Below are 27,574 nucleotides of genomic sequence, written 5' to 3'. Positions count from 1 at the left end.
ACTCTTCCCTTCTGCAGACAAATAACCCCAGTTCCCTCAGCCTCTCCTTGTAAGTCAGGAGTAAGCCTCTCCTCTTAACTTGACCCACATTAAAGACTCTAAGGGTGAAATCCTGGCCCCACAGCCCCCAGCTTTCACCCCACGTGCTTAAAATCTTCTAGAGAGAAAGCTTTAAGCCCCATGTTTCCAGTGTGGATTAAAGCCTACCCCCACCCCCCACACCGCAGCGGGCGGCTTGGAGGGCAGAAGGGAAGGAAGGGTTGGAGGCTGCTCTGGTACGTGACTGCAGCGGTGCTGCCACCAGAACAAACCGTGCGTCTGGGAATGCGCTGCCGCTCCCCAGCCTCCCACTAAAGCCACTCTAAGCTCAGCGTGATGCAGGGCCATAAAGCAAATAGCGAAGGAACCCATTCCTCTCTGGTCTGAGTACAGGCAGCTTCCCCTGATAAGCTGAGATCAACTGAGCATCACAGCAATAGAGCAACCTGGAACATCTGGGCACTGGGCCGAGAAAGAGCCAGCAATCTAAAGGGACAAGACAAAGGACGGGCAGGGAAACTGAGGCCCGGCAAGAAGACGTGACCTGCCCACTCAGGGCAGATCAATGGTTGACCCACATCTACAAAGTCCCAGCCAAATGCTCTATCCACCAGTCCACATCCCCTAGGACTGCAGCAATAGCCCAAGCTTCCTCATGGGGACCCAGGCACAACCAATACAAGAGGCCAGCAAACAGCCTGTCCCCTCTGCATGGCATCAGACCCAGAGGTACTGGCGCAGAGCCTGCCTGTGAATGTTGGAGGAGCACTTGATTTTAATCTTTGGTTCTCGCTAATAAGACAAGCCGCGGGAAATTCCCCAACCCAACCCTCAGTTCAAACTGAGCGAGTTTGGTTAAGCAGAAGCCAGAGGCTGCAATGTTCTCCTGAAACCTCTTTACACTTTCTCTGCCCAGATCCTACCCCTGAAAAAGCCCTCACATGTCAACATCTGGAAATGCACAATAAAGAGATTCAGGCAGAGTGACGATGCTCAATTGTTTGCCACACTACCCCAACACACACTGCTCAATGAGGTGAAACCTGCTCCCTTTCTCTGTTCCGTTACTGCCATACGCTACAGCGGGTTACCTGTTGCTTATTAAACATGTAATAATAATTTCAGAAGGAATATAGTGGGGGCACATTGTTAGGACAGAGTTCCCTCTCATGTCACAGGCTGCTGTGTGGGTGGAGAAGAATATTTCTGTGAATGAGCTGTTTGCTGTTACGAAGTGCGTCGATTATCTGGTCGTGTAGGTTTTACTTTCATGCCCATTGACCTTGCAAGTCTGTATTTTTAACTACATTGCAGAGTAACTCTTGCATGTCACTTTTTTGCTAGCGGGGAACGTTATGGGCTTTGCCCGGGGAAGTGAACTTATGAAGATTGCTTGCAGGGTGTGGGCCGCAGCCTATTGGGAGCAGCTCCCTTGAATAGGGTATGAGTCTCAATGATCTTCCAGGCACTGCTTATTTCTACCTTTGCATGTATCTTCACAAATTTCAGGGGGCAAAGTTAAGGTCATGTGGGTAGGATGAATGAGGGGACAGGATCGGATGGTGAGGGGGCTGGGTGGGGCAGGCACTGGCTTGGTTGTTCATTTCCAGAGTTTCTAGCATAACGGTGTCAAATTTAGAGTAATATTGCACTGGGGAGTCCGCTGGGCCCCCCAAACCACACTTCCAGCCTTAACTCTTTCTATGTTTTATGGTTGGAAGCATTTGTCCTAGGTTTGCTTTGTCTGCCTCCTGCAAATGCCCCGCTCGCCTCCAGCCACACATACAGCGCCACCCCGTGGCCTCCAGCAGAAAAGCAACCTGTATGGCTTTCATTACCCCTTCAGTTCTCTGGTTGCATTATGCAAGAGATCAAACTAGGTCTGCCTGGGCTGAAGGATCTTCGGCGCCGTTAGCAGCACGTGGCTGAGGAGTGTGTTTCATGAGACAGCCTGGGGAATATCAATAATCCATATGACATGCAATGTCAGGACAAAAAGATGATTTTGAAATATTTCAGTCCCAGGGCTATGTGCCCGGCTGACCCCACCCTCAGCAACCACAGTGTCTGAGCAGCTCAACCCACCACCTTTTACGGATCTACTGAACAACAGGGCAGGGCAGGGCAGGGCTCACGCCCCATTTCACAGAGGGAAAACAGAGGCACAGAGAGTAGCTGAAAGTCTGTGGCAGAGCTGGGAATTGAACCCAAGTCTCCCACAGCCCGTTAGTGCTCTAACCACTAGACCATACTTCCTCTCCCTCAGAGCCCTGTGGAGTCAATTGCGGATTGTGGCCCCATGCATGAGGAGCAGACCAGACTGAGGCAGTCTGACCACTGACTGGCCATGTGACCTGGGCAAGCCACGTCCCTGCTCTGTGCCTCAGTTTCCCCCACCTTTGGGAGCTATGGACAAGAAGGGCTGGGTGCCGTTCTGATGCGAGTAACTTTAGAATGCTTGCTGGATCGGTGCCCAAGCCCCAACACGGCTGGATTATCTGTCCGATATCATTTGATCAGACACAGAAGAGGCTAAATGCTGCTCTATGCCGCCCCTGGGCAGTCCATGAGGGTCAGTGGGTGCAAAGGAGAGCAGAATGAGGCCTGCTAACCTCTGCCAGCCAGAAGCTCAGCGGAGCAGGGCTGCCAGGCCCCACCCCTGCACCTAGGAGTGAATCCCCCTTTGAGTTTGCTCCTCCTGGCTTCCCTCCCCCACACCACCTGAGGAATTATTTCCCGGTCCTGTCTTGCTCCTCTGCCAAGGGAACAGACTGTGGCATCACAGCCAATGCGGCTTGTGCAATGGCTTCCCTGCACTGGCTGTGATTAAGTGACATCAACTTCCCAAAGCAATTATGGAGCCAGCACAGGGTACCTTCTGGAGCTACTCCAGGGGCCATGGGTCTGCATCCGAATCAGGCAATCAGCGAGCTCTCTGCCCTGGGAGTCCATGGGGAATGAGGGCAAGAAAAACCACTGGATCCAAACTCTTGAGCCCCCTGGAATGGATTCTGCTCCCCCTCAAGCTTGCTGTCCCACACCCCGCCGGGCTGGGCTGTTCCAGCCAAAGCAGCTTTTGCTTCACTTTAGATCAAAAAGCAGAAAATTCCCCCATGCGATTGCCTGGAAGCAGCTGCCTCCTTCGACTGGAGGAGAAGGAGAAGACGAAGCCAAGAAAACACGGCCTCTTTCCCCATAGCATCAGTCCCCTGGACTGTGCTGGGGGCAGCCCGAGTCATCAGGGCTCCCACACGGAGGTGCAGTTAGCCGTCTGGGGAGGCACTGGGCAGGCTGCAGTGCCGGGAGCTGCCTGCTGGGGTGGGGGGAGAGCTGGGAGCCAGGATTCCTGGGTTCTCTCCCCAGCTCTGGGAGGGGGAGGGGATTTGTGGGGCTGGGGGCCAGGACTCCTGGGAGTCTGGGACCTATCCCCATCTCTTGCTTGGGGAGTGTAGTCTAGTGGTTACAGCAGGGGCCTGGGCACCAGGACTCCTTGGTTCCAATACTTAGGAAGGTAACATCTACACATACGTAACATCCTTCTCCTCTGCCAGGCAGGGCTGAGCCTAGTGAGGTGGCTGCCGGGCAGGCAGGTGGCCACCTCGTGGCTTTCGCTCAGGGAATCAAAGCACCATGGCCCAGCACCGCGATGCTGCATCATGCCATCTGTGCCATGCACCACAACCCCCTGCCGCCTGGAGGCCATTCCATGCCCTGGGCTGAAGACGTGGCCGCATCACCCCGCTATGCCGGAGATCAATCTGTGCCCTCACTGCCTGGAAGCTGCTCTCAGGGGTGCAGGGCTAGGACCCATGGACTGTAGGTAAGAGACGCAGCTTGCTGCCCATCCCAGAGCAATGTACAACCCCCACCAGTTGACCAAGCCGGGGAGCCATGATCTGCCTTGGGTGACGCGTTGTGACGAAGTGGGACTGTTTTTAATGTTTCCTCTGAATACTGTGTGGGTGCCGCAGTTTCCCCTATGCATTCCTTAAGTCTCTAGGTGGTGGGATAAAGGCCCAGTGTGCATAAATCACCGACACTGTGTCTCCTGGCAACAAATGGCCGGGGCCCTTCCCCCCTACAAGGGGATAGCTAAAGGTGAATAAAGAGATCAGGTGACCTCCTGGCCCGGGAAAGAGACAAAGGCCAGAAAGGAGGGGCTGGAGGGAGTTTCAGTTTGGAGCTGGCTGGGGACGGGAAGTGAGGGCAGATGGGGTTGTGTGGCTCGCTGGGCCACAGAATGGACCCAGCTGAGGGGTCCTGTTCTCTGTACCTACAAGCTCTGTTTTAGACCATGTTCCTGTCATCTAATAAACCTCTGTTTTACTGGCTGGCTGAGAGTCACGTCTGACTGCGAAGTGGGGGTGCAGGACCCCATGGCTTTCCCAGGACCCCGCCTGGGCGGACTCACTGTGGGAAGCGCATGGAGGGGCAGAGGATGCTGAATGCTCCAAGGTCAGACCCAGGGAAGTGGAAGCTGTGTGAGCTGCTTTCCCTGAAGACAGTCTGCTCCTGACTGGCTTTGTGGAGAGCAGTTCCAAAGCATTGTCCGGGGACTCCCTGATAACTGGTCCTTAGCCAGGTAGGGAAGGCTCAGGGCATGCTGCCAGCTTCTCACCCCATGCCCAGCTGTATCCTTAGTCACAGGAGTCAACAGCTTCTCAGCATGCCGTGTGTGGGTGGGCGGGTGACTAAACTGCCCCTAGAGGATAGAATCACTGCCCATTCCCAAAGAAACCCTGCTGCAAGATCTGTGAGCACTCATTAGCCATCCGCCAAGACAAACAGCCTATCGCAGTCATTAAAAAAATCCCGTGATCCTGTAAGTGCTAATCCCAGTGTCCCGGTCAAACCACATTCCAGTTCTGCCTCCTTGGTGGGGAAGATTTTCTTCACTCCCCTCCCCCATGAAAAAAAACCACTTGCCCCCTCCCCATTGAGTAGTGTTGTTCCACATTTTGATGGTAGGTGGGTCTGTAGGGGGATAGAGAAATAGAAGGGTACGTATAGGGATGGACAGATGGATGAAAGTGTGTGTGTGTACGGGGATGGATGGATGGGTGTGTGTGTATGTGTGTGTGTATAGCGGGATGGATGGATGGGTGTGTGTGGGGGGTGGATGAATGGGTGGATGGATGGATGTGTGTGTGTGTGTGTGTGTGGGTGTGTTTGAGGATGGATGGATGGGTGGATGAGGGTGTATGTATGGGGATGGATAGATGGACTTTGATATAATTCCCTAGAGAAATGGAAGGTCTCGTTACTGATTGACCAGAATAACATGCATTCCATCGAGCAGGTAACGCCTGTGTGGGCACCACAGCAATGCAGAGTGCAGAATAAACCAGCTAGGTGACACTTGTTCTCCCATGAGAACAGAGGAGTGAGGTGTCACACACACCTCCCATTCCAGTCGCAGGTTTCCTGGAGGGTGGTGGGACACCCCCGAGACATTGCTCCTTTCCGAGACAGTGCTGTTCCCACAGGATGCGCTCCCTGCTCCCCACTGGCCAAAGGACGCATGCTGTCCCTTTAAAGCAAACTCCGGCGAGGCTGTGGCTGGCTGGCGGAGCTCGGGCCGGTGCCAGCCTGCGAACTGCTGTACACTTGAAAGGCTGTAAAAGTGTTTTACGGGATCGGGTGACAGGCAAAACAGAAGTCAGCTGGGAAGGCTATAGTCCTGCCCCCTCACCCCAGAGCCCACACGAGCTGCTGGTTGTCAAGGCCAGCACTGGGTGCAACTGTGAACCCAGCATGCTTAAAAACGCCCCTGTCTGGGCCTGGGACAGACCCCTCGATGAGCATCTTGCAGTGGGGGAAGCAGGAGGAAGGGAATCAAGGCCAGCAAGGCAATACATGGCGTTGCTGGATGGGAGGTTGGAGACTGCGGGCGATGGCGTGGTGGGGGGCAACCATCCTCCCCTGCAGGTGCCCTGGCTCTACCCTACAAGCCTCGCCCACTATCTAGCCCCCACCCCCACAGCATTCCCCCTCCTACTTTGCCCCTGCAGCCCCCTCCTCCACCCCTACTCTGCACTAGCATGGCTCCCAGCCCCAAACGCCTCAGGACCAGCCATCTGTGCCTTCCCCAGGGGCCTGTCACCAGATGGGGGGAGGAGAAAGATGGGACAGGGGGACACTGTAGACAGCAGGGGGGGTTGCAGGGAGTTAAGCTACTCTCCCCTCCACCTCCCCCCACACACCTGCTCAGACCCTAGATCTGCCGGAATCAGCCGCTGGGGACCCAGTTATCTTGCCCAAACAGCCTTTTCCACACTGGACACGCCAGATCACTGCTGGGAGCAGGCAGGCGGTGCTGGGGCCCTCTGTTCCCTCCAGCCCCTCACCATCCCAGCTCCTCAGTACTACAGCACTGTCAGAGAGAGGGGTGGCACTGAGATGGGGGAGCAACAAGCAGAGCCTGTATCTATCACAGAGCTCACATCCTGGGCCTGTCTCCGTCCCATCCCCCCCAAGCCTGGCTCGGGAGCTGCCTAGGGAAGTGCTGATGCTGGGAAAGCCAGTCACTCTCCTGAGACTTAACTGCATTGTACAGCCCCGAAGGCCAGAGCACCTGGCTCTGACATCTCTGTCTCAGCCCCCAGGAGGGCCTGGTAGCCCCAGTCTGACCCTGGATTCTGTGCCCCTGCCCGTACACACACCCCATCCAGCCAATAGGCACTCAACTCAAAGTGCTGTACATGGGGCACTTGCATTGCGCAGCCAGGGAAACAGACATGGAGTGGGGCAGTGACTGCCCAGGCTCACACAGGAAGCAGGACAGAGCTGGGAATTCAAACCAGGTCTCCTCAGTCCCTATCCCCTGCGCCCACACCGCCTCCAAGAGCCAGGAATAGAACCCAGGAGTCCTGACATCCAGCCCCATCCCCCTCTAACCACTGCACCACACAGCCTCGCCATCGCTTCCCGCAGCATCCGCACATGGTCCCTCTGTATCCCGCAGGATCCCTCCGTCCGCTGCTCCCCGCGCCCCTCACCGTGGCGTCCACCGCCCCACAGGAGTAGGAAACCAGCGGCTCTGGGGAAAGGCTCCGTCCGCAGCACCTGCTCCGAGCGCTGCCTCTGCGCCAGGGCTGGCCGGCCGGGACCCATCGCCCGCCTAGGGGACCCCAAGAGGGCTGCAGCAGAGGGAAGAGGACGCCCGGCCCGGCCAGGCTGCGCCTCCCGCCTGTGGCCGCCTCCCGGGCAGGCAGCGCTGCAAAGCCCGCGTGGACGGGGAAGGAGGAGACCAACCTGACTCGCCGCGGGCCCCCGGGGGCCCGAACTCAGGGCAGCAGGGGCGGGCTCCGGCTCGGGGCGCTGGAAGGAGCCGGCAGGACGCAGCTGGAGTCCCCGGCAGCCCTGCGCTCGGCACCGCGCGGCGCCTCTCCTCGGACCCGGCCTGCGCCTCCGCGGCGACTGCTGCTGCTGGCTCCAACCCCGGGGACCGGCGGGGCCAAGGGGAGGGGAGCGCCCAGCGCAGCCACAGGCAGGGCGGCTCCCTCCCGGCGCTTAAAGGGGGCGCTGCCCGGCCCGCAGGCTGCAGGGGCGGAGGGGGAAACGCTCCCTGGGCAGTGGGCTGAGAACCGGAGCTGTAAAGTTAGGGAGTGCGCACCTCCCTGCTCTCTCAGGGCACCCCTAGCGCCCCCTCCTGCTGTACCCCACTGCACCCCACACCCCTCATCGCACCCCCCAGCGCCCCTTCCTGCTGTACCCCACTGCACCCCACACCCCTCATCGTACCCTCATTGCAGCCCCTAGGGCCCCCTCCTTCTGTAACCCATTACACCCCCTGCTCCCCCCAGCGCTCCCTCCTGCTGTACCCCATTGCACCCCCACACCCCTCATCGCACCCTCAGCACACCTCATCATACCCCCTCCTGCACCCCCAGGGCACCCTCAGCATACCCCAGAGCCCTCATCGTACCCTTAGGGAACCCTCCAGTGCACCACCCATCTCTTGTACCCCACAGAACCCCCCAGTGCACCCCTCCTCCTGCACCCCAGCACACCCTCACTCTCCTCAGCAACCCCCAGCACACACCTCTGTACCCCCAGCGCACCCCCACACCCTCATCGACCCCCAGTGCACCCCCAAGGCACCCCCTAGTGCACACCTCCTCCTGCACCACCACACCCCACATTGTACCCCCAGTGCACTCCTGACACCCCTCCTCCTGCACCTGCAGAGCACCTCCTGTCCTCATACACACATCCAGCATGCACACATAGCTCATCATCATACACATCCACACACCATACACCCCAACACCTCCTTGCACCCTCATCGTGCACCCCCAAGACCTATCCACCTCAAACATAGCCCCCCCCACATCCCCAGCATGCAGCTCCTCCCAGACACACATCCCGCACACCCCTGCTACACTCCATCCCACACAACCCCCACATCTGTCCCCCCACCCCCATGCACAGCCATGCTCCCACCAGCAGGGCCCCTCACACACCAAGGCCCTGACCCCTGCATTTGCTCCTGCCCTTATCCTGGGAAGCGAGAGGAGTGGGAAAGGAGCTCAGGGCCCATTTGCCACCCCATGGGCTGCGAGTGGCTCACTTCTTGGCTCTGGGAAGCACCTGGCCACTGCAACCAGCATTTTGCCCAAGGTGGGAGCTGACCCTCCCCAACCCTGCCTGCCACAGCATCCTGCAGAACAGGTTGTTTGCTGGTGCCCCAGGGGCTGGCAGCCGCCCCTCTGCACAGCCATGACTGCCCACAGAGCCACCATGGCCCAGCCCCCTCCTTGGCCAAGCCCCATGGCTGTGCCTGGGGCTCCCTGTGTGATCCTTGGGGGAGAGAAGGGGGGTGACAGGCAAAGAGAGGGGCCCACTCTTGTCTCCTCCCATGAACTTCAGAGCGGTGGCCAGAGAGTCCCTGGAGCATGGCCAGGCCACTGGCTTGCATGCCACCTTCGCCCTGAGTCCTTGCCTGCCCCAGATCTTCCGGGATGTGTGTGGGCCGAAATGGCTCTGGCAGGCCTGCAGCTGCGGGACGGAGCCATCCAAGTGCGGTGACCTTGAGCACATCTCTGTTCCCCATGCACGCCTTGGCCTCTTCCCACCCCTCTTCCTGCCTGCACCCTCCTTCAGACTGATGGGGGGCCGCCCTGGAGCCACTACCTCTGGCCATCCAGGGCAGGGACAGGACACCTTTTCCCAGTGCTTAATTTGTGCCAAGCCTGAGCCCCAGCACCTCTGGGCCTGGCAGGTCAGAGCCCCGGCATTCCCAAGCCTGGTAGGTCAGAGCCCCGGCCCCTCAGGGCCTGGCAGGTCAGAGCCCCGGCTCCTCAGGGCCTGGCAGGTCAGAGCCCTGGTGCCTTTGGGCCTGCCAGGTCAGAGCCCCGGCATCCCCGAGCCTGGCAGGTCACAGCCCCAGCGCCCCTGGCCTTATGTTAGTTATGAACGTAAAAAAATTGCTTGAGCCCCAGCCCCTACTTCATTACAAATTAAATTCTGCCCTTCCTCCATCACACCCCCCTGCACAGTCACTCAGGGAATGCCTCCTTCAGTCCTGGTCCCCTCCACTGCGGCTCCCATGTGGGGTAGGCACAGGCCTGAGTCGGATTAAAATGCTCAAACTCTGGCTTTGATCTAGGGCCAGACATTGTGCCCTATGTGTGGGAGTGGGAGGGGAACAGAGACCAGACACCCCCATCTTTGGAGAAGCTGCAGATCTGGGCTTCACAGGCAGATGCCACGAGAGCGTCTTGGTGGGTTTCTGTTTCCCTTCCTCTCCGAGACACGGCTTTTCCCCAGGCTGCAGGGCGCTGGCCTTTGGGGCTGTTGTTCCACGGGTTCACCCATGGGGGGCACTGGGAATTCAGCAGCTAGGTGGGAATTTGTTGAGTGGCGGGGCTGAGTGTATGGGGGTGGGGGCTCAGGTCCATACAATCCATCTGCTGCACAGAATTAGTGCAGTCTCAGCCCAGGCCAGGCTGTGCAGACGGGGCTGCTGGCCAGACTCAGGGGCATCAGCAGAGCTGGGCAGAAGCCCAGGATGGGAATAGGCTGACGCAGTGAGGATATTTTCCCTGGAGATTGGCCTCTCAGCTCATGGACACTCCTTGCTGCCTGTAGGATTCCCTGCAATGCCAGTGCCTGTATGGCTGTGCCCAACACCGTGCACCCAATGCTGGGGCACAGCAGCTATCCACCTCCATCCCTGAGTCTTCAGGCAAGGAGCCCAAGGAGCTCGGTGCCTCCTGATTGCTCTCCTGGGCCAAAGAAGGAAGGCGGGAGAAGCCCTCTAGTGACACCAGAGGATAGAGATCATCCTGCTGAGCTGGGAGGATGCTCTCCACCCCGCCTGCAGGTGCAGAAATAACGGGGGGCAAATGGTCCCTGTTTGTTGGGAGACCACCAGGAGCTCGGTCCCATTTCCTCTGGTTGGCTCCTGCAAGGGCTGGTTTGGAGAGTGGGGATTGAACCTGGAACCTCCAGTCACTGCAACACGAGCTGGCAAGCTAAGGCCCCCAGCGAGCACCTATATACCCAGTGGGTACGTATGCAGCAGAACCAGCGTGCACAAAGGTGACATAGAATGCATGGAGGAGCCTGCTCAGGCACAATGATTTCATGGGCGGGGGGTGGTCACAGATCTCACGGACCAAGGCATTGTCCATTGGCTTAGAGGTAGATGATGGAATCCGTCAGCCTCCTCCTTGCTCAGCTGTGGCCCAGCTGCCTGGCTTTGGCCCAGCCAAAGGAAAACAAAATTCTTTTGATGCTTCTAATTTTCCACCCGGCGCTGCCAAGAATAGCAAGTGCCGTGCAGTGGATGGTGCTGCGCACTTCCCACCTTTCTGCATGGCCTGCGGCCAGCTGGGGGCTGCCGGGTCACATCAATACCTCTGCACTCACCCCTTGGCCACTGGCATTGCCACGCTGGCGCTGCGCTGCAAGGGAAACACGGGCTCGGAGATGGGAAAACAATGAACGGGGGGCAGGGTGGAAGCAGTTGTGTAGGCAGATCTGACCTCTCTGAATTGGGGCAGTTCCTTGTATGCTCAGGAAGGAGCTAGCAAAGATGGGGAGTGGGGTTCAAATCTAAGCCCCGCTCAGCAGTCACCATGAAGTCATTGCAACATGCCAACTTCCAGGGGCCTGGGTGACCCGAGTCGGGAGTCCTGGTCCATCCTTTCCCGGGCCACTGGTCCCCTTCCACCCACGGAGGGGTCCTCCCAGGCCAGCCGGGCGGGGGGAGCTCATGGTGTCCTCGCGCTCAAGGGGTATGTAGCAGGCTCCATCTCCAGGGCTGCCAGACCTGGCGCCGGCCCAGAGCTCACCAAGATCCAAGTGATGGGATGATGGCAGTGCCTATGCCCATGCTGCTCCTGGCATGGCATCTGCTTGCCCCACTGTCGCTCCCAGAATGACACCAGCCATGGTGCTACCTGCCAGCTAGTCAGGCCATTTAGGTTGCCCAGGAGCCAGGAAAGCTATCTGATGCCCAGGGAATTGGGTAATCAGGGGGAGGTGGTGTAGCTGTGGGGTAGGGGAAGGGCAGAGGGGAGCCCCTGCGGAACCGTCCCATTGCCTGGAGCCCCATGTTCCCAGCCTGCCCTAGCAGAGGGAAGGGTCGGGTGGGAGCTGGGGTCCTGTTGTTCGGAGCGAGGTGTAAACACTTCCCGGCAGTGCTTTGGGCCCGGTGGGAGCAGTGAGCATTGGCTGAGCTGTGTTTTGGCTGCTGGCTGGCATGTCCCCAGCTGAAGGTCTCAGCCCGTCGCAGAGGCTCCTCTGGGGAGAGGCCAAGGCCAGCATTGAGCAAACACATCGCTTGGATTTCTCCCTAGCACTCGCAAAGGTCCATCAACCCATGCCCAAGGCTGGTTCCTCATGGCACCTCCTCCACAGGCCAGCACAGTCCCCCTGGGGACCCCACAGCATGACCAACCCCCCATTAGAGAGAGCTATGCATTGCACATCGTCCCACCATCCCCTCACCCCCAGTCATAACCCTGCGTCTCAACAGCCCTTCTCCCACCTTCCAAAACAGCCCGGGATCTGCCTTCCTCCCTCAGCCACCTTCTGCATAGTAACTACCCCCCAAATAGCCCGACTGCAACTGGCAGCGCCCCGTCTGGGTTTGTACAGCTCCACGCGCAATGGGATTCCAGAGCTCCTCAGTGCTATAGCAATTCCAGTGGTCTGTGATGGGATGTTAGATGGGATGGGATCTGAGTTACTACAGGGAATTCTTTCCTGGATGCTGGCTGGTGAGTCTTGCCCACATGCTCAGGGTTTAACTGATCGCCATATTTGGGGTCGGGAAGGAATTTTCCTCCAGGGCAGACTGACAGAGGCCCTGGAGGTTTTTTGCCTTCCTCTGCAGCATGGGGCACGGGTCACTTGCTGGAGGATTCTCTGCAGCTTGAGGTCTTCAAACCGCAATTTGGGGACTTCAATAACTCAGACATAGGCTAGGGGTTTGTTATAGAAATGGATGGGTGAGATTCTGTGGCCTGCATTGTGCAGGAGGTCAGACTAGATGATCATGATGGTCCCTTCTGACCTTAAAGTCTATGAGTCTATGAGTCTATAATACAAGCTAATAACTTGACCAGGGCCTCATTGTGCCAGCCCCCGGCCCAAAGAGCTCTCCAGCTAGCTAGACAAGACAAAACCAGCATGGAAGAAAGGCGGTGTCTCTTTATCTCCCCCCGTCGCCCCACACATCCACAGGCTGTCATGCATCCCACCGCCTCCAGGGGGCAAAAGACTCCGGAAAGCGTGACCAAATGCACCACCAAAAGTCCCACCAGATTGTGGAAATTTTGCATCTGTATTGAGAAACTAAGGAAAAGAACAGCCTGGGCTTTGCAACTGTCCTTGCACCAAAAAAAATAAAATCTCAGGGCCCAGCGTGAGCCACGTGGGAAAGAAAGAAAGAGAAAGTTCATTAGATCTGGGCAAAAATTCTCCAGCCAAACTTTTTGACACATTTTTTTTTGCAAAGCCAGAAATTTTCACAAAAATTGATAATTTTTGTCAAATCTTCCACGTTGTCTCCCTCCCCCTGCAAACTGCAGCTGTTTGAGGTTGTAGCAATTGAAGCACAGTTGGGGGTTTCCAGGTTTTCAACAAAAACTTGAAACATTTCTAAAATATTTTAAAAAGAAAATGACCAAAAAACCTCCAAAGTGTTTCAGATGATTTTTTGTTTTTTTCTGGCAGGGAAACAATCCTCATTTCCCCACCGGTTCTGCTAGCCCTGGCCTGACTCGGGGAGCTGGCGGTCTATAAGTGAGGGAGGTGCTCTGGCATCAGGGGGCTTTAAGAGAGGGGAGATTACAGGCCACGCCAGTGGTTTTTACCACCCATAACACCACAAGAAAGCCACCATGTGCCTCATTAGCTGTTGGTACCAGCTGTGCCCACTGCCCACCGGATATGTGACCGAGGTGCCCGGACGTGCTCACCCTGCCCCTCTGTGATCTGGTCCCGAGAGCTGCCTGCTTTGCTCAGCAGAGAACCGTCCGTACCTCACGAGTGAAAGTCCACAGCCGTGTCACCGCAGCATTTCCGGATGTCTGGGCGGGGAAGTCCGGGAGTCGATCAGGGAGTAGGATTGGTGTGCGTCTGCCAGGCACGGCAGTGGGCACTGACAGGGGATATGGGGGACGTGCCAGCAGCGCTGCCCATGGCTGGCTGCCTGTGCCAGATGGCCGGGACACCCAGGTGTCTCTGCAGGGGAAGGACGTTATCGCTTCTCCTCGCCCACGCCCTCCCACCCTGGCTTGTTTGTTTAAACAAGGAGTTCCCAGGGTGTGTGCGGACACATAACCCTTTCACTGCTGGCCCAGCGGGGAGCATGCTGGACCCACCCAGGACCCAGGCCCAGCCCCATTCTGATTGGGGACATGCCCACTGCAGGCCCTTCTGCCACTACTCAGCCTGGGCAAAGGTGTCGGGAGACCCCTGGTGGTGACAACAGGCAGCCCAGGCTGTGAGCAGGAGAGCCCAGGAGAACCACAGCTTTTTCTGTCCAGCAGCTGTTGCGAAGAACCCGCATGATCAGTGTCTTCTCCTCGGTGCCCTGTGCTCCCTGTCCGCCTGCCTGTCTGCTCCTGCTCACTCCAGCCATAGGTTGTGAGCTCTTTGTTATATGTGGTGTCCAGCACCCGGCACCTTGGGGCCTGGTCTGGGAGGGTGCTCCTGGGTGCTCCTGCCATGCAAATAATAATGGCATCCAGTCCATTTCATCCAACGTCAGACGTGCCAGGGCCGCACTGACTGGGACGTCTGCAGGGACTGGACCTGAGATCACGGGATCTCAAAGCACAAGTTTCTCCTGCTTGAGCTAAACAGCCACGTCCATTATCTTGGGTGCAGTAGGAGACTCCCAGATTCTATAGCCACTAGAGAGGGGCATCATCGGAGATTCCTCGCCTCAACCTCCTTGGTGCACTGGGCTCCTTCTCCTGGCTCCAGCAGGCCTGTCCCCTAGTGTGCAGAGCCAGAGCAGCCGAAATTGACGGGAATGAGCATCTCCTCTGGGCACCATCCCAGATGCTCCCTGAGTGCTTGCCCACGTCTCGTTTCATCAGCTCTGCCTTCCCTGCCTGCCTGGCCAGGGCTCTTCCTGAGGCCTGCCCCAGCAGGGTGCTCCAGGCTCCAGAGCTCACAGAGGCTGTGTGGGCTGCTGAAACGGCCCTGCCTGCTGTCTACCGGGTCCTAAGGACAGCCCTCGGTCAGTGCCAACCAAAGGGGTTCTTCCTCCTGCAGGTATCGCCCAGGGCCACCACTCCAGCAGCTGTTCTAGGCTAATGGGCCATTTCTGCTCCGTTACCCAGGCGGGATGGAAGAGTTGATGGGACAGAACCAGACCCACCTCCCATGGTAGCAGATGGAGTCCAGCAGCCATGAGCCACAAGACCGAGACATGACTGTAATCCAGCCCCATGCGACGCCAACATGTTCCTTCCTGCATAGTCCAGCTCAGGCCCTGGGAATTTCCAGCAATTTGCCATGGGGAGTCCAGACACTGCAACTTTCTGAGACCCCTTCACTAGGGGCATGGAGGGGGGATTTCTCCTACCAAGCTGGGTGCAGCATGGAGGGCAAAGCTAAAGGCTCCACCCTGAACCCAGCAGATGCTGCTGCTCCTCCAGAGGTACTGGGAGAACATCTGCGGGCCATCTGCCTCCAGTGCTGAGTCACGCAATGCCTGGCGTGTCAGCACAGGGGCCTTGGCAATGCTGGAGCAAGGGACGGGTGAGTAGCAATCACCACAGCACTCCGAATCCTGACTCCCACTTTCCGGGAGCTCCCAGAAGAGGTAAAAGTATTCAGAGGGGGAAATCGAGGCACCGGGAGAGGAAGTGACTCATTCAGTGTCATAATGAATCAGCAGTAACTATGAACACAACCCAAGAATCCTGCTGCCCAGTCCTCTGCTCTGACTGTTAGATACCACTCCCCTCCCAGAGCTGGGAAAAGAACCCAGGTGTCCTTTCCTGACTCCCAGCCAGTCAACAGGGGGCAGTATGGGGTCCCTTGCACTGCCACCAGCCAACAGGGGGCAGCACGAGGTCCCTGGAACTGCCACAGGCCAACAGGGGCAGCACGGGGTCCCTGGCACCATCACCAGCCAACAGGGACAGCTCTGAGTTCCTGGCACTGCCACCAGCCAACAGGGGGCTACACGGGGTCCCTGGCACTATCACCAGTGAACAGGGGTCAGCATGGGGTCCCTGGCACCACCACCGGTGAACAGGGGTCAGCACGCGGCCTTCCCAGGATTTATGGCTCCTGCAACAGCTGGCTCCCGCTCCTCCCGCACATGCTCAGTGCCAGTCCCACTCAGTTGCAATTCCCAAGCAGCGACCCAGCCCTCTTGCAAACACCTGGCACAGCAATCGCTTGGATTCCTTCTCTGCTTAGGTCATCGGGGGAGGGGGGTGCTTGCCACATCCACTCCTCCTGCGCCAGCCTCTCTTCCTGCACAGATGGGTGCAGGCCGGCGGCTGGGCGCCGGGCTGCAGGGGAGAAAAACAAGCTCCAAAACTAGCCAGAGGAGGAAGGAAATTTGAGCCTGGCCATGATGTTGCAGCCTCCTGGAAGAGAGCTGCCTGCTTCCTGCTGCAGGCCCCTGCTCCTGGAAGAGGGGCTCTGGTGGTGCCCCAGCTGGGTAGGAGAAGCAGGACTGAGAACTCATCCCTGCTCCGGCATGACTCCTGGGGAATCACTCTCCCGTCTGCCCTGGGAGGAGCTCAGGGCCTGGCCCATCCTGGCAGTCTGCACAGGAGGAATGGTCCCCTGTACCCTCTTACAGAGGAGGAAATAGAGGCAAGGAGCAAGGAAGCAACTTGCTCAAAGTCATCGAGGGAGCTAGGGATAGAATTCATGAAATCCTGACTCCCAACGCGCTAACCACTAGACCGGGGGTAGGCAACCTATGGCACGGGTGCCGAAGTCAGCACGCGAGCTGATTTTCAGTGGCACTCACACTGCCCGGGTCCTGGCCACCAGTCTGGGGGGCTCTGCATTTTAATTTAAATGAAGCTTCTTAAACATTCTGAAACCTTATTTACTTTACATACAACCATAGTTTAGTTATATATTATAGACTTATAGAAAGAGACCTTCTAAAAAGGTTAAAACGTATTATTGGCACGCAAAACCTTAAATTAGACTGAATAAATGAAGACTCGGCACAGCACTTCTGAAAGGTTGCCCACCCCTGCACTAGAGCCAGGACTAGAACCCAGGAGTCTGGACTAGTCCCACATGTGCTGACTACTAGACCCCACTCCCTGCTCCGGAGCTGAGAACAGAACCCAGGAGTCCTGACTATTCCTGCATGTGCTAGCCACTAGGCCCCACTCCCTGCTCCGGAGCTGGGACTAGAACCCAGGAGTCCTGACTCCTAGCCTACCTGGTCTAACCACTAGCCCCCACTTCTCTCCCACCCCTGGGAACAGACGCCAGGAGTCCCGATTAACAGCCCATGCCGTAGCCATGAGAGAACTCTCCCTTCCCAGAGCTGAGAACAGAACTCAGGAGTCCAAACTCCAAGCCCACCATGCTCTAACCATTATATCAGGCTCCCCTCCCTGCCCAGATCCATGAAGAGAACCCAGGAGTCCTGACTCTCAGATCAGTGCCCTCCCGCTCCGGCCACAGAGAGCAACATATGGGCCCTAAGTCGTTCAAACTCAGAAATGGATGGATTTCCTCTCATCTCCCCTTCTCCCAAAAATTAAACCCATCCCCTAAGAGGAAGTGAGGCAAATTCGAGTTAAGAGCAACATCTGGTTTGTGCCTTAAAAAAAAAAAGTTTAAAGAATATTTCAGGGAATAGGAGAAAGCTCCTCAGTCGTTTGAAGATACACCGTCCAACCTTAATAAATAAACAAATAAATAAATAAACAAACTAATCAGCCAGAATCTAACTGAGATCAGCACTGGAACAGGCTGACTGTAAAAGCATAAGGAGAAAAGGATCCTTGACTCCTCCAGCAAAGGTTACTTCTTGTTCAAAAGCCTCAAATTTGATTGGTTGGCAAAGAGATGCCAGAAACCCCAGTTGTTGATGGTTTCTCCATTAGGAAACGTCATTTTCTAGGATGTGAGCTGGCGAAAACACCAAGGAGAAGGTTCTTCCCGTGGTTTCGTTCATTTCATTTGTATCAATGTATTTCGGTTTCCACAAAGCAGCATTGGGGGCTCGTACCAGTGGATTTGGTGGGATTCAGTTTTTATTTTGTTAATAATTTGGATGGAGGAGATCAATGTGGTTTTTAAGCCCTTTTAAAAAAATTTCATTGATTTAAATTTTCACAGTTGCAGGAAGTTATGGGGGGGTCGGACAGTGGGGGGATCAGACTAATGATTTAATGACAGCAGGCGGGGAGATCTGCAAAGTTAAGAAACAAATTGTCGACATAACATAACAGTAAATCTCCTTCAATTAAACCCCAATAGCATTTTCCTTACCCTGCCTATCGGCACATTGCAGTCATTATGATGGGAAGAATTCTTGGCCGGTTTGCGAGTGCCCCGTAGTTCCCCCAGCTGGTGCCACCTGCTCAGTCTGAGCCCCAGCGCAGCCTCCCCAGGCAGGGTCGCCCACCCGGCCCATCCAGCTCCAGAGCCCACCCAGTGCCCACAGCTGCCTCCCCCACGCAACTGCCAGCTCTTGGCCCGTCCGGAGGCTGAGCAGGCCAGGCGCTCCTCAATTTCTTGGTCACCCCTCCTCTGCCCCAGCCCAGAATCTTCTGCTCCTTTGGCGGCCCTCGGATCTTCACTGTGGCTCCTGGGCCCGCCCCAGTGGTGCCAGGGGTGGATGGCAGAGGCTGGGTAAGGCCAGGACAATGGGCAGGGCCAGATTAACCTTTTGTGGGCCCAGTGCCAAACATATTTGTGGGCCCTCATGGAGGCAATGGGGCATGGCATGGCAGGGGCAGCCCTGCTCCGCCCAATGCGAGGGCACTATTTACAAACTGGCAGTTGCCAGACACACAGTGGCCTGCCCGGCCCTGTGCTGCCAGCATGTCCCTTCCCCTCAGATGTGGGCCTATGCCATACCACACAGCCCTCCCCCCCCCCCCCCCGCCTAACACCCCCCGACTCCCTATGGCCAGAGGCTCCCCTGGACCCACCCACAAATGCACAGTGCCTTGCACAACACCACCCCTGACCACATCCGAGGTCAGACCCAGGAGGCACTAAAGCCAAGGAGGCTCCTTGCCCTGGTGAGAGTGCTCCCCGAGGGGACATGCTGCCCCAGAGTCCTGCCTGGCTTCACTCCGAGCGGTTCCGAGCACCGAGCCTGGGACTCTGTAACAGATGTTGGGAGCTGCTGCTGGGCCCGAGGACCTTGGGAACAGCTCCTGAACGTACATGGCAATGAGGCCTGTGTTGATGAGCGTTGCCGAGAGCTCACGCTATCAGGAGATGTCATTGATGGCAAGGACGGCTGAGCTTCAAGTCCAGGAAAGGAAATCTCTCGCTGCACATGGCCAAGCTCTGTCGGGAGCAATGAGCAGGGTGGGTGTTTGTCTGTCCCTATCTCCACAGCCCTGTACACCCATCAGCTCTGCCGACTCCAGGGACTGTCGTTCTTCTGCCCAGGACTCATTTACACCCCAGAGCCCCTCAGCTGTTTTGGAGAGTATCCCCTTCCAGAGCAGAACAGGGATATGAATATACTGCTCCTTCACCAGCAGCCTCTCCTGGCGAGCCGGCTGCAGCCCTGTAACATGGCGCAGATCTGGTGGGAGGTCAGGTCCACTCTGGCAGAGCTGCGTATGTTTCTTGCAAGTCTCCTCCTTTCGCCAGGCACTTGAATTGCTGCCTTTTCCAGAGACACCAGTTTTGTTTGTCTCTCGTTCGGGGCGGTCTGATCTCTAGAGAGAGCCTTGCGCTCCGAGGGCCCTCCCTCAGGAGTGTGAGGTGCAGAGAGGAAATTGGCGCGGCCGGTCAGAGCTGCAGGTCCCGAGTGGAAGGTTACAAAGGGCTTTGAATCCTCTGGAGCCACGAAGGGCTTCGGGTCTGTCTCCATCATAAAAGGCCTAACCGGACGCTGCGTCATGGCTGGAGTGTCTTTGTCCACCTGCATACCATGCTGCGCTGGCTTGGAGAGCTTTCTGCATCCCTGTGTGCAGATCTCAGGCCTCCTGCTGGCGGCCTGGCTGCAAGCACTGCTCCTAGACATGCAGCAGCAGCTCGCCAGATGTGGGGCCAGAACAGGTGGAAATATCAGTTGTTCTTTTATTTCAGTCCACTCCTTTGGTATGGGCTGCAGCCCAGCTACACAATTACACCTGTCACAGGGCTCCAGACTGCCCCCTAATGCCCAGGGATGGGGGGAGGGGCTCTGCAGCAGCCCCTGCCTCAGTTTCCCCTCACCAAGTTTTTCCATCTCATCCTGGGATTCGCACGGCTCAGGCCTCTGGCTGGGTAGCTCAGAATCAGCCCCTTTTCAGAGCCCTCGCAGTCCCTTGGACATCTCCATCACCACCTTGGATAAGAGACCCCAGCTAAATAAACAAAAGGTCTTTCACCCCTCCAGGCTCAGCTCCCAGCAACTCTCACGTTGGCTCCCAGGGCTTTTCCTGGTGGCTGGCCTCTTGCCTGCCTGGGCAGGTCGCTCCCAGCCCTACCTAGCTGGAATCCTTCCCTCTCCTGCTGCTCAGGGTCTGCTGCAGGAGCTGGTTTCCTCCCTGCAGCACTGGCAGCCATCTGCCAACCCATCAGCACCCCTCCCTTCCCTGTCCTCAGGGCTGGATAAGGCAGAGGCTTGGCTGAGGCCCATCATCTTCATTCTTCCCATCTGGGGAGGAGAGGGGGCTGTGTCCCAGGTGAGGCAGAGCCCCATCTCCTTTGCAAGGGCCAGCTGCCATGGGGCAGACCGTGTGGAGCTTCTGGTGGCTGTTCTGAGTCTGACAAACACGGGGTATTGTCCAGAGCCAGGCATGAGCCCCAAGAGACGGCTGGCACGGGAAATCACTCCCCCTCGCGGGGATTGGCCCAGTCTGACGGGCCTTCCTCAAGGGATCTGAGCTGCCTTGTCAGAGTGCCCTCCTGGGTGAGGCCTGCTCAGAGAGGCCGTCTCCCACTGCCGGCCAGAGTACGGAGGGTGGTTAAGATGTGCCATGGGGCTCCTGGTACCTCCATGCTGTGAAGAGATGTTCTTGCCTCTGTCTAAAGGCAGCAGTGGGGCGTTGCAGCAGGGGAAAGCGATCAGGCAGCAGAGGGGCTGAGGGCACTTGGCTGGGTTCTGCAGGAGAAACGAGCGCACAGCAGCAGGTCACGGCATGAAGCCAAGAGGAGTCAACAGAAGGGCCGGGCTCCACACCGCCAGCTGCTGCATCTGGACTATCGGGCTCGGGATCCTTACTGGGATGCTGCTGACAGTGCAGAGGGGAGGAATGGTGGAGGGACCCGAAGGGTCAGGGGGACGCCCGAGAGAGAGAGAGATGAATTACAGTGTAATGAGTTGGGTGAAACCCTGGCATGGGTCAAGTTCAAACCTGACTGAGATAGAAGGGTGTGAACAGGGCCAATGGGGGGCAGGAGGGCCATTTGGCCTGGCCCTCAAGCTCAAAGGGGGCCTCAAATTTAGACACTTGTTAATTTTTTGGCATTTGATAAGTTTTGCAACTTGTTTTTATGCGCATCCCTATCAGACCAAAATGTGACACATGCTCTCAGCTTAGAACTGCAAATTTTAGCAAATAAGAGCTGTGATTTGGTAAAAGACATAATTTTTTTGTTAACTGATATAGATTTTGTCATATTAAAGAGTTAAAAATGTTCATAAATATTAATAGAAATATATTGGTTCTGATGGCACAAGATTAGACCGTGATGAACGTGTCCTCTCAGATCAGCTGATTATAAAAACAAACCACTACTGGTGGCTGATGCTGGATCAAGTGTGTGTTAAAAGGTAGAGAATTGTTACATGTTAGTGTCTTTATAGTTTTACGTCTAGTTGACTAAGGAATTATTTATGTGTGAGAATTCCTCATTATTATCTTCATATGGTAGCTAAAAGAGGTGACTGGCTGGTTGATTGAGCCTTAGCTTGGCCATCATAATCTATAGGCCCAGAGTCAAGGTGAAAATTTGTGAGGATAATCTTGTACAGTGAGTTTTGTGAGGACATATGTTTGAAAATTTTGTCCATTATCTCTCTGTCTGTATCTGTGTCTGTGATATTTCAATGATAATACCTGAACATGAGGACAGTAGTCAAGAAGGAGATGTGCCAACAGTAACAGATGCAGCAGAAGATCCTGTGTACGATCAAGAAACTCAACAGCAACAGGAAGATCATGATGTAGATCTTACGCGGCGAGAGCAATTCATGAGTACTACAGGTTTGACTGTGACTGACATTAGAATTATTGACAAGAGCAATGCTGCCCAAATGCAACTTTTCTTCAAATTAGTTGTTTTAAAATTCCAGGTTACAATCCACGAGATGCTGATAACCATGATTTCCCTACTCGTCTGATGACAAAAACTCTTCCAAATGGTGAGACCTGCACAAGAGATTGGTTTTGCTAGAGTACGGAAAAACAATCTCTGTGCTGTGCACCCTGCTTCATTTTGAACAAAAGTGCTGCAAATCATAGAATCATCGAAGATTGGAGTTGGAAGAGACCTCAGGAGGTCATCTAGTTCAATCCCCTGCTCAGAGCAGGACCAACACCAACTAAATCACCCCAGCCAGGGCTTTGTCAAGCCTGACCTTAAAAACCTCTAAGGAAGGAGATTCCGCCACCTCCCTAGGTAACCCATTCCAGTGCTTCACCACTCTCCTAGTGAAAAAGTTTTTCCTAATATCCAACCTAGACCTCCCACACTGCAACTTGAGACCATTGCTCCTTGTTCTGTCATCTGCCACCACTGAGAACAGCCAAGCTCCATCCTCTTTGGAACCCCATTTCAGGTAGTTGAAGGCTGCTATCAAATCTCCCCTCACTCTTTTCTGCAGTCTAAACAATCCCAGTTCCCCCAGCCTCTCCTAGTAAGTCATGTGCCCCAGCCCCCTGATCATTTTTGTTGCCTTCCGCTGGACTCTCTCCAATTTGTCCACATCCTTTCTGTAGTGGGGGCCCCAAAACTGGATGCAAAACTGGATGCAATGCATCAGTTCTCTCTGATCAATCAGGATGGAGCATCAACAGAGTTTGGAGGAAGTTGAAAGAGCCAATACCATCACATGAGAGTTCAACATCACACAAAGAAAACTAAGTTGCATGGAAATCAGCCAGTTGGGCAGCATCAGCTGAAAGGTAAGTTGAGAATTTACTCTTGACTGAACTCTCTACAGAAACTAATAACTGGAAAAAACTTCTTGAGCGCATCCTGAATGTCATCCTTTTTCTTTCTGAGTGGGGATTGGCTTTCTTTGGTTCCAGTCAATGTATTGGTGATGGTGCAAATGGAAACTTTCTAGGCATAGTTGAGCTCCTCAGCAAATATGACCCACTTTTATCAGAGCATGTTAAATGTGTTCGAGAATCGCAAGAGAGTCTAAAGCGCATGCAAGTCCGTTCTCTCTCCACATGCAAACAAAACAATTTATTGAGCTATGTGGGTCATTCGTACAAATAACAATTCTTGATGAGATTCGAAATGCCAAGTATTTTTCAATCATTGTTGATGCCACTCCAGATTGTTCTCACAAGGAACAGTCTACTATGGTTATTCAATATGTTAAGATTGTAGACAGCTAAACATTTTCAATTGAAGAAAGGTTTATTTTGTTTGATAATTTTATGAAAAAAACTGGAAAAGAAATTGCTGCTCGAGTACTAGCAATTCTAGAATGTTTTAAGTTAGATTTTCAAGTCTGCATTGGTCAAGCCTATGACAATGAATCTAATATGGCTGGGAAGTACAAAGGTGTACAAGCAGTTCTACTTGAGCATAATTCAGACTGTATTTTCTCCAGCTGTGGAAACAACACACTAAACCTTGTAGGTGTTGACTGTGCTGAATCATTCAAGGAGGCAATTACTTACTTTGGAACTGTTCAGCAAATGTACAATCTCTTCAGTAGCAGTCCACAAAGGTGGGAAATTCTGAAGCAATATCTTCCTGTTTCACTGCATGAGATGTCCAAATCTAGATGGTCTGCACAGAATGATCGTGTTCAACCAGTTGCACAACATTTGAATTCAGTGAGAAAGGCTTTAAATGAGCTTGAAAATCTCAATCTCACTGCACAGGCTCAAACTGAACTTCAGTCTATTCAGAAGCACATGTCCAAATCTGAATGCATTCTGATGTCATCTTTGTGAATGAAGCTACTTATAATGAATGATCCACCAAACTAATCTGGTAATTGAAGCACACATGGTAAACTTGATGTTGAGAGGTATAACATTGAAAGTCTTATCAATGACATTCAACAGAATCGTGAACAATGGGATGTGATCCTGACTGAGTCCAAATAAATAGCACAGAATATTGGCATTTCATCTGAGTTCTCCACCAATCGCAACTTACCTACTGAATCCGATGCAGAGCAGCATTATAAGGTCAATGTCTTCCTTGTCATCATTGACTCTATTCAATCAGGTCTTACAGGTCGATTTCAGTCACTGTGACTAATTTGTACCCTTCTTGGGTTTCTTTGGCAGCTCAACAGACTGAGTGATGAAGATCTACTTTCTGCAGCTGGACAAATTCAGTACAACAAAGCAATCGCAAAAGAGCTCAGTGACGAGGTCATCTTCCTCATACAAATATATTCCATGAACTTTAAATTGGATTGCAAGCCAAAGGAATTGCTTCAAGAAATACTCAGACTTGGACTCTCTGGGGTGTTTCCTAATACCACGATTGCATTGCGTATTTTTGTCAGTTTTCCTGCATCAGTGGCTTCAGGTGAACGCACCTTCAACGTGTTGAAGCAGGTAAAAAACTACCACCATTCAACTAGGGGACAAGAGCATTTGAATGGGCTCGGCATGCTTAATATCAACTGTGACATTGAACGAAATCTAGATTTTTCCTCAATAATTAGTGCATTTGCACAGAAAAAGGCCAGAAAAGCATTTGTTAAATAAAAAAATATTCAAATTATGTCTCACTCTTTTTTTGGTGCCTTATTTTGTTTTCATGTGTCATCATTTTTTATTTTGATTATGGCTATGGGCCTCAAAAGCTGGAAGTGGCCTGGGCCTCTCTGGACTGCTGAGAGGGCCTGGGTGAACTGCCCTTTCCATTAACATAATGGCATTCCTCACCAGCGCCCACCTAAGGCAGGTTATGGGAACCCGCCCCGGAGCTGTGGGCGGTGTAGGCTTTGCTGGGTATTGATTTGGGGAAGGAGGTGGATGTGTGAAAACAGGCAGAATGCAGGGACACCGAGAACAGACCAGAACAGAGAGAGGCAGAGGTGAATCGCAGGGCAGCCCAGCAGTCACTTCTGAGCAAGGAAAAGCTAGAGAGGGAGCTCCAGGGTCTGCTGGCTCCTGAGGCCTGCAGCTGCATGTTCTTGTTCTTTGTTCCTCCTGCGGTCAGAGAGGGCCTTGGAAATAAACAAGCCAGCACCAAAGAAAACACCAGACTCTGGCAATTTCTCCTTCCAGCTGGAACGGTCCCAGGACCCTGAACCGTGAGCAGCCCCTTGGGCAACGACAGCCTGGTGCAAGGGGGGGGGGGAGGAGGGGTAGCTAGGAAAGATGGGCTGAAATTCAGCATAGGTGACTATCAGGAAAACCTTCCTGGATGTATGAAGTTGTGGCAGCATTTCCAATCTAGCTAGGGGCTTCTCTGGCCCCCCTCACCCTAGTATCTGGGCACCTCCTGATCCTTAACTTTTTATCTGCACACACCCCAATGAGGCAGGGCAGGGCTGTCATCCCCAGATGGGGATGTGAGGCACGGTGAGACGAAGGGGTTTATCCACGCTGCGCCAGCAAAGCGCACTAAAGGGGCGTGATTTGTGAAACTTGCTCCTGTGCTGTGCTCATACCGCCCTGTGTAGAGCCAGCTGGTGGCGTGTGCTAAGAGGTATGCAGCTCCCATTGACCTGTTTCAAACAGGACCATGTGAATGTGAATGAGGTACCTTTAGAGCACACCAGCAGGGTCTGTGCAAGGCAGGTAGAACATTCTGCGATTCGCACCCCTCTAGTGGGCTCTGCCGGAGCCGTGCAGCCAAGACGTAAGCAGCTTGCTTGAGACCCCGCAAGAGGTCTATGGCAAAGCAGGAATTGCACTCCCAAGTGCTGGGCTAGCACCTTGATCACACGCCCTCCTTCCTCTCCCTCAGGGAAGGAGCAAAAGCTCCCTCATTTGGGACATTTAAATTCGGACAATCATTAAGATTGTGCTTTAGGAAAGAATCCTTTCGGCCCAAAGGCAGTAGATTAGAGGAGATTTAATGGGGCTTTTCCAGCTCTAGTGCTCGGGAGAAGCTTAAAGCTAGAATGGAAGAGCTGGGTAGGGGGGCCCAGGGCAGGGGTGGCAGGGGGCTGCAGGTCGGGAATGAGGGGAACCGGCAGAGCTACATATGTAGCAGTGCGAGGCGGCTGCAGGACCAGAGAGAAAAGCCCCCAGCACGGAGCCCAGCCCCCACGAGTGCAGCAGCCACTGTGTCTGGGAGGGAGGCCGCAGCTCTGAGCTGCCTCTCACTGGAGGGGTCGCCTGGCACCACAAGGAGAGGCCAATTATTGCTGGCTCCTCACCAGCCCCCCTCCTGGAGCCTTTTGCTGATAAATGATTCAGGGGCCAGGTACTTGCAGTTTTTGGACGTGCATTTAACCCCTCTGGGGGGCTCATCAGTCACCCCCGCAAAATCCAGAAGTCAGGCCCCTCCCCCAAATCCATCACTGCAGCTTTTGCGTTTTACGCTCCCGCTCCGCCAAACCCCCTCTGGCCCTTTCTCCTCTGTTACTCTCAACCCCTGGGAGAGCAGTGCCATGTGCCCATGCAAGCCTGCCCTCAGGTGCTGTGAGCTGCCCTGCTGCACAGGGGTGCGGAGAAATACATCGGTGCTTGTGAGGCTCCTGAGACTACGCTGACGGCCAGGTGGTGCCATGCAGCCCCTTTCAGAGGTCCAGAGAGGTCTGGGCCACTTTCAGCTTTTGAGGCCCCGAGCCATAAAAAAATTAAAAATGACCACACATGAAAACAAAATAAGGCACCAAAAAAAGAGTGAGACATAATTTGAATATTTCTCTTATTTGCTTAAATTTGCAGCTCTAAGCTGAGAGTGTGTCACATTTTGGACTGATAGGGATGTGCATAAAACCAAGTTGTGAAACTTATCAAATTTGAAAAAAACTAACAAGTGTCTAAATTTGAAGCCCTCTTTGCGCTTGAGGCCCAGGCCAAATGGCCCTCCTGGTCCCCCCCGATTGGCCCTGGTGCCATGTGCCATCACTCAGATGCTGTGGGCTTCCTCACAGCAGTGCCCTGGTCCAGCACTCACCCAGACTCCAACAGTGTGACCTTTCTCACAGCAGTGCCCTGCTCTTGCCAGCTATACAGAAGCATCTCTATGGCCGAGTTTCTGGGACTGCAGCCTAGTGAATGCCCTGACAATGTCAGCTGGGACTCCAACCTGATGGCCTGCCTGGGGCACAGCTTGTGCCAGGGGGCACTGTAACAATGCAGCCTTCCCCCATCTCTGCTGTCATGTGTCCCCCGTGCCAGAACAAAACTCTGGAGAGCTCCCCAGCAAAAATGCAATCCATCACCCGGGGAAGGAGGTTAAAGACAAGCCTGGTGCACTGGCTCCTGCCGCGGGGGGAATCCATCAGAGGCTGCCTTTCGGAGGCGCCCAGCGGACACCCTGACAGGTTTATACTCGCTTGACTGATGGCTCGCACAATATTGAAATAACCTCTGTTCAGCTCCCCTCAGCTGGCGCAGGAGGGGCGGAGAATGGCTGTGCAGGGATCTGGACAGCAACGGCCGGATCAATGCACCTTCACCTCCCCAGGGAGCCTTGCTATTGAGGGTCCACCTGGTGCTGCTGGCAGGGAGGCATTTCCACACCCACACGCCTCCCTTTGCTACTGGGATCCAACACTCTCTTCCAAGGGGGG

General features: G+C 54.8%; 1 protein-coding gene across 5 annotated transcripts in view; it reads right to left on the bottom strand.

Moving 5' to 3' along the window:
• Positions 1-27,574, bottom strand: part of SEMA3B (semaphorin 3B) — an 88,862-nt gene that overhangs the window by 29,332 nt on the left and 31,956 nt on the right. Inside the window, exon 1 of one of the 5 annotated variants that reach the window (XM_039482065.1) lies at positions 13,536-13,726. The exons of 1 other annotated variant lie outside the window; for it this stretch is intronic. The gene's annotated coding sequence lies outside the window, so the exon portion shown is untranslated. Of the gene's footprint in view, positions 1-7,037; positions 7,164-7,293; positions 7,478-13,472; positions 13,491-13,535; positions 13,727-27,574 lie in introns of those variants that run through there. 3 more of the 5 variants (XM_039482068.1, XM_039482064.1, XM_039482066.1) reach the window with 3 other exon arrangements.

The sequence above is a fragment of the Mauremys reevesii genome, linkage group 7 (assembly GCF_016161935.1).
Source record: "Mauremys reevesii isolate NIE-2019 linkage group 7, ASM1616193v1, whole genome shotgun sequence".
Classification (NCBI taxonomy): Eukaryota; Metazoa; Chordata; order Testudines; family Geoemydidae; genus Mauremys; species Mauremys reevesii.
Note: the sequence above shows the minus strand (reverse complement) of the source record. Positions and strands in the feature narration are given on the sequence as shown.